The sequence below is a fragment of the Octodon degus genome, unplaced genomic scaffold (genome assembly GCF_000260255.1).
Source record: "Octodon degus isolate 3935 unplaced genomic scaffold, OctDeg1.0 scaffold00010, whole genome shotgun sequence".
Lineage (NCBI taxonomy): Eukaryota > Metazoa > Chordata > Mammalia > Rodentia > Octodontidae > Octodon > Octodon degus.
This window is the reverse complement of record NW_004524586.1, coordinates 21,647,274-21,654,264: the sequence shown is the minus strand read 5'-3', so window position 1 is coordinate 21,654,264 and position 6,991 is coordinate 21,647,274. Positions and strand designations below refer to the sequence as shown.

Below are 6,991 nucleotides of genomic sequence, written 5' to 3'. Positions count from 1 at the left end.
GCCGGCCTGCGCTCTGGGTCTGTTCAGGACCCCGCGGCCTGGGTCGTCTCACTCACTGGCCAGCCTGCGCTCTAGGTCTGTTCAGGACCCCGCGGCCTGGGTCGACTCACTCACTCGCCAGCCTGCGCTCTGGGTCTGTTCAGGACCCCGCGGCCTGGGTCGTCTCACTCACTCGCCGGCCTGCGCTCCAGGTCTGTTCAGGATCCCGCGGCCTGGGTCGACTCACTCACTCGCGGGGCCTGCGCTCCAGGTCTGTTCAGGATCCCGCGGGCTGGGTCGACTCACTCACTCATGTTTTCTTAGTCTTAATTGGATTAATTTCTGCTCTTTATAATTTCCTCACCTGTATGAGCTTTGGGTTTGATTTGTTCTTTTAGAAGTTTGAGGTTCAACATTAAGTTATTTAAGCTCAGTTTGTTTTTCTTATGTTCAAATTCACTGCTATAAATTTTCCTCTTAGGATTGCTTTCATTGCATCCCATAATAAGTTGCAGTATGTTGTATCAGAATTATCAGTGTTTCTTTCTTTCTTTTTTATTTGTACCAGGGATCAAACTCGGGACCTTGTGCTTACCAGGCAGGTGCTCATGTCACTGATCTATATCTGAAGCTCTGGCATTATCATTTAATTATAGATACTATTCTATTTCTTAATTCCTTTTGGGACTCATTGGTATTTAATTTCCTTGTGTTTATGTGGCTTTTGTGGTTTCTTTTGCCATTGATATCCTTTTTTTTTTGCATTGTCGTTCAGTAATATACACAAGTTAATTTCAATTCCTTTTGTTTACTTAATCATGGTCTATGGGCTAGTACATAGTCTATTTTGGAGACTGTCCTATGTGCAGCTGAGAAGAATGTGTATTCTGATGATGAGGGATGGAACACTTCATAGACATCTGCTAAGTCTACTTGTTAATAGGTTTGGTTTTAATTTTGCTTTGTCTTTTTTCTCTAGTTGATCTATTTTTGACAGTGGGATATTAAACTCACCCATAATTATTGTGTTAGTGTTTGATTTTTTCATTCCTCTTGGGTGCACTGGTATTTGGGTGCCTACGTTTAAGATTGTTACCTCTTCTTGAAGTTTTCCTGTTACAAGTATGGAGTGATCTTTTTTGTCTCCTTTGATCAGTGTTGTCTTGAAGTACACGTTGTCTACAAATAGAATAACTACCTCTGCTTTTTATCAGGGTTCTTATTGTATAGAGTATTGCTTTTCATCCTTTGACTCTCATTCTGTGAATTTATTTAGTTAACTGTGTTTCTTGTATACAGAATATTGTTGACTCTTCTGTCTTGATCCATTCTGCTAGTCTGTTTCTTTTGATTGGTGAATTGAGAACATTAAGATTGATGGTTTTGGGCTGGGGAGATGGCTCAGTGGAATAAGCGCTTCCCTGGCAATTGCAAGGGCCTGAGTTCAATCCCTGGTTCCGAAAAAAAAAAAAAAAAAAATAAAAAAAAAAAAAAAAAAAAAAAAAAAGATTGATGGTTTTAACTGATATGTTTTGGCTTATTTTTATGTTATTTTCTTGTTTTTGGTTTCCTATCTTTCCCCTCTGTTTAACTGCATACCCTGCCTTATATCTTCTTTCTTTTGATATTCTTACAATAGTGGTCTTTCTCTTTAAAATGTGCTTCAGAGCATTTTGGAAAACTTGTTTGGGGGTCATAAATTTCTTCAGTTGTTTTTTGTCATGGAAATATTTTATTCATTGATTTTGGAAGGTAGTTTTGCAGGGTACATAATCTGTGTTGGAAGTTGTTTTCTTTGAGGATTTGAAATAGGCTTTCCTTGATTAGAGAGAGGGTTAATGTTGAGAAATCTGTGAGTCTGATAGGTTTTTCTTTATAGGTGATTCTTCTATTTTGTAATCGCTATTAATATTCAGTTCTTGTGCTGAATTTCTAGAATTCTGACTATTATATGCCTTCCTGTAGATTTTTTTTGGTCATGACTATTTGGAGTTCAGTATGCTTCACTTATTTGTATGCCAAATTCTTTTTCTTTGCCAAGGAAGTTTTCCACCATTATTTGTGTAAAGAGGGGTTTTTTTTTTCTTTTTAATGTCATTTGTGCCATCTCCAGCTTTCTCTTTGATACCAGTTACCCTATTTTGTTCTTTTTTGCTTCATCTTGTAGCTGTTGTATTAATTTTTCCATAGCCTTTTGCTATTTTAAAGATAGCTTTCTTTTCATGATTGCTAGCTGCAATCATGTCTTATAGAGCTGATGGTCTATCCTCAACCTCATTTAATCTGTTTTGTGTATTTTTAATGGAGTTGTTAGTCTCTTGGACTTTTGTTTGGATGTTTCATGGATTCTATTTCTTTCCTATATTGGCCATTCATGATTTCCATCATTTTCCTAAGCTCTATTTTTTTTTAAAATCTGTGTCTGCTGTAATATCTTCCTTTTTTTTTTTTTTAACCTGAGAGGTTATGTTTTTATAGCATTATTCATTTTTTCACTTCTGCTGCTATCATTTCAAAAAATTCCAATGAGTGGCTTCCAATTTCCTCTATCTCATTGTGCTCTGGCATTGTCCTTGTGGGATGGAGGTCTAGGGTTGCATTTTGCAGCTGTGTCTTATTACTTTCTGTTTTGATGCTTGTAGGTTTTGTTTGGTAGATAGCTTTATCACTTGTGTTAAACTTCGCTAGGAAATGTCTATTCTTCAGGTCTTTTAGGTGTAGGTAGTTTTTGTTCTTCATGTCTATCCCAAGAAACTACCTTTTCAGTTTAATAAGGATGAGAAATTGCTTTTTGGCTCAGCACCCAGTCCTTTGGTACTGGACTATGGTGATGGTTATGACCACAGACAATCACGGTGTTGGCATACAAGGGAGCAGAACTGAGTATAACATGTATAAATTCCTGGCTAAAGTAGTACAGTAGCAATAACAATAGCATCAAGCACAGCCTAGCTGCTGAAAAACTGGCAACCATTAAAATACCTGATACTTTTAATCATAAAAGCAAGTTCTACAGTTATATTACATAATCCAACTTGTATGCAATGATTTTCCCCTTAGTGGAGTGATTTTACCTTAGGGGGTGGTTAAAAGGGCTAGGGGAGAAGATTGATGAATGAGGGCACATATAATAGAAACAAGGCTGGAGGATGAAGGATGCTTATCCAAGTTTTGGGAAACAAGAGAACACAGGAGAGAGAATGCCAGAGAAAGCAAAAATATATTGAAGTGAATTAGAAAAAGAAGAGACAATGAAAATATAAAATCAAGAGAGATAGCTGAAGAAAGAGAAAAAAGACAAATAGAAGAAAACAAAGGTAAAAAACTAAATAGTAAAAAATGGAAAGGAAGGAAAGAAAGAAAAAGAAAGGAAGGAAGGAAGTCAACCAGACATACAAAGAAAACCAGTCAAACAAGAAGAAGGGCTCTGGGGTGCACAGTTCTGTGGTTGTATCGAAGTCACTTCCCAGAAATGTGCTGTGTAATCCTGCCAAGCATTTGTGGTAGGATTTTTTCTGGATGAGGAGCTGATCTTGGCCCTTGGTTGTGGGGCCTGGGACTGGTCTTAAGCTGGCAACATTCTGGATATCTATTTCTTCCTAATGTGATTGTCTCTGTCACACTCTTCCAGTTGCTGTGGTGCCCTCAGGTTGGGAAAGCCTGTGGTTGTTCCCAGACTTGTTACAGTTTACTCCTTTCAAATCTTGCACAGCTTTCTTTGTTCCATACCACTGAGTTCTCTTATATTGCATGCTAGCTCCTGGGCAAGAGGAGTGCCCTTGTCCCACTGCAGACCAGGGCTGCCTACCAGTGGTACTGGGCCAAGGCTGCTTTGCTGGTCTCAGAAGGTCCCAGGATGATGCTTCAATCCTTTGAATTTGAGGCCGAGACTGGTTTTTGCTGGCCACCAGAGTGGAGTCTAGGTGGTCCCATCTCCTACCTCAGAGCAGAGTTCTCCCTGGTCTGTTTCTTACCTGCTGGCAGTCTATCATAACTAGACAGCTCTTTGCTCCTTCCACTCTGGGATGTTGGCAGTCAAATGATCCAGGATCCTTCTGCTGCTGGAGTTTGTCCTGAGCCCTTTGGAATAAAATGGTGACTGTGCTGGCCTGCTTCTGTTCCATGTGTCAGTGTGCCAAAGTACGGTGCCCGTTCACCTGACTCATCAACTGCTAGCTTATGTTCTTACTGCTGCTTCAGACTTTTACTGTTTGTTGCTGATCTCTGACACTGTTGATTCTTAATGTTATTTCTCATATAGTTGGGGTTTTGTTGAGAAAATCTGCTTATGCCTGTGACTCCAAGAGTTTTACATATTTTATTTAGCAGCAGGTTATATGTTTGGGTTTTAAGTAGAAACGTTTTTTTTTCCCCTTTTGGCTACTTCTGGCTGCCTTAAGGGTGGCCTGTGGGGCTGGGAATCGAACCGCAGTCCCCTGCACCTGACTGCATTGGCCCAAGTGGCACTTTAAACAACTGAGCTATCAGGCAAGCCCCCTATGCTTAGGTTTTAATGTTTAGATTTTTTTGGGGGGGTACTAGGGATCAAACTCAGGATCTTGCGCTTGCTGTGCAGGTGCTTAAACCACTGAGCTATCTCGCCAGCCCAGTATTTAGATTTTAGATGCATTTTGATTTTAGTTTGGTACATAGTGAGAGATGTTGATCTACATCAGTCTTCAGTATGTGTATAGCCAGTTTTCCTAGCACTATTTGCTAAAGAGTTTTTCTAGTATGTTTTTGCCTGTTTGTCAATTATCAGGTGGCTGAATGTATCTGGGATTGTTTCTGCATCCTCTGTTCTGTTCAGTTGATCCACGTGTCTGTTTTGTGCCAGTACTATGCTGTTTTTATCTCTGTAGGTTTGATATACTGTATAACTTGAAATTTGGAATTGTATGCCTCCTGCTTTGCTCTTTATTTTTTATTTTTTTATTTTTTATTTGTGTATGTGCGTGCGTGCGCAGCCAGCTCAGCCCACCAGGGGGCGGGGCTGGTTGGCATGTGGTGCTGGGGGATTGAACCGCGGTCCCTGTGCTTTGCTAAGCTTGTTCCAAGTAGGTGCTTTAGACCACTGAGCCATCTCACCAGCCGCTCCTGCTTTGCTCTTGTTGTACAATATTGTTTTTTGATATTCTGGTTCCAGATGAACTTTAGGATTTTTTTTTTTTTCCTAGTTCTGAGAGGAATGCTGTTGGTGTTTTGATTGATATTGCGTTAAATCTATATATCAGTTTTGGAGGTATGGCCATTTTGACAGTATTGCTCCCACTTGTACAAGAATATGGGATGTCAGTTTTCTTTATTTTATTTTTCTGTTTGTGAAAGAGCACATTTTATTGGGAGGCAGAGAGCGAGCAGCACATGACCACAGACAAAGGCCATCCAGTAGGCATCCTATATGTCATACTGGAAAAGACATACCATGTTACCAATAAAAATTAACTGTCTCCCTCAGGGCACCTTCCCAGATCTCATGTTGAGCAAAGTCCCAACCATTTGCCTGAAGGCAGCTGTGGTTCACTAGAGATACATGCCCTTGGGTATACCTTCCTGTTTCTTACAAAGATTATTTTCTTTAGATTTCTTGAAGTCTTCATTTGTTACTTTCAGTCTATGTTCTCTCAGTGCCATCAGATCAGCTTCTGTACAGATTGCCTTGATATCAACAACAGAGAGATCATCCTTTGCTATGATCAGGTCATTGAGGGTTACATCAGTGGCCAGTGTCATCCTGCTGGTGTGAATCTGAAAGATGCACTTCTTGCTCTTTTCATCAGGCAGGATGACCTCAGTCTTCCTGTCGATGCGCCCTGGTCTGATCAGTGCTGGGTCCAAAGTTTTTTCAGTTTGTGGCTATGATAACTTTCACGTCTCCCTGTGAGTCAAATCCGTGCAAGTGGTTCAACAGTTCCAACATAATTCTCTGAACTTCTCTCTCACCTTCAGAGTTTGAATCATATCTTTTGGCTCCAGTGGTGTCAATTTCATCAATAAACATGATGGATAGGGCATGTTCTTTAGCATCTTGAAATAATTCCCGTACAAGTTTGGGCCCATTTCCCAGGTACCTCTGAATAAGTTCAGAGCCATCCACTCAAGAAAGTGGCTAAAGTTTGGTTTGCTACTGCTTTGGCTAACAAGGTTTTTACCTGTGCCAGGTGGACCATAGAGAATGACCCCCTTAGGGGGTTTTATACCCATCTCTTCATAGTATTCAGGATGGGTGAGAGGAAGCTCCACAGATTACTTTATTTCCTGGATTTGGTTGTCCAACCCACCAATGTTGGCATAAGTTTCCCAGGGGGCCTTTTCCACCTTCATCACTGTGACCCAGAGGATCTGTGTCATCCATCAGCACCCCAATCACAGCATGCACCTTATGGTTGAGTAGGACTGAGCAGCCTAGTTCTAGCAGATCCTTGTCCACAAATGAAAGGATGGTGACATAGTGTTCTGAGCCCACAGATGTAGATATGATGGCATGACTGTCATCAGTGAGCTCTTCCACAGTTCTTACTGACATTTGGGTCCCCCTCAGATTATCTACCTTTGACCTGTCCTCTTTTTGCTTTTCTTCTAATGGTTTCATTTGTTCCTGATTTCTAATAAATTCTTCCTCCATAAAAAGATAATCTTTGATTTTCTCTAATTTGAGCAGCTTTAAATGGCGCCAGTGGCAGTTTGCTAGCAGCATCTGGTCCTTTTGTTTTCTTCTTGTTTTCCCCAACTGTAGTTGGAACAGGAGGTTCATATTTCTTCTTCTTATCCTTTTCATCCTTCTTAACACCTCCAGAACCATGGCCCCCACTCTAACTTGAACCCATTTGCCTCGGCTGCTCTTGGGATGTCAATTTTCTGATGTCCTCTTCAATCTCCTTTTTCATAGTATTGAAGTTTTCATTGTAGAGGTCTTTCGCTTCCTTAATTCAGTAAGTTCCTAAGTGTTTAATTTTTCTTGATATTTTTTTATTTTTTTTTTATTTTTTAAAATATTTATTTATTTTTATTT

The 6,991-nt window shown here is 40.1% G+C and overlaps 1 protein-coding gene and 1 pseudogene across 5 annotated transcripts in view; one reads left to right on the top strand and one right to left on the bottom strand.

The window, feature by feature from the left end:
* The window catches only part of Plekha1 (pleckstrin homology domain containing A1), a 111,458-nt gene that overhangs the window by 69,180 nt on the left and 35,287 nt on the right, over positions 1–6,991 (top strand). The window lies entirely within an intron of this gene.
* LOC101589461 lies at positions 5,503–6,806 on the bottom strand (annotated as a pseudogene).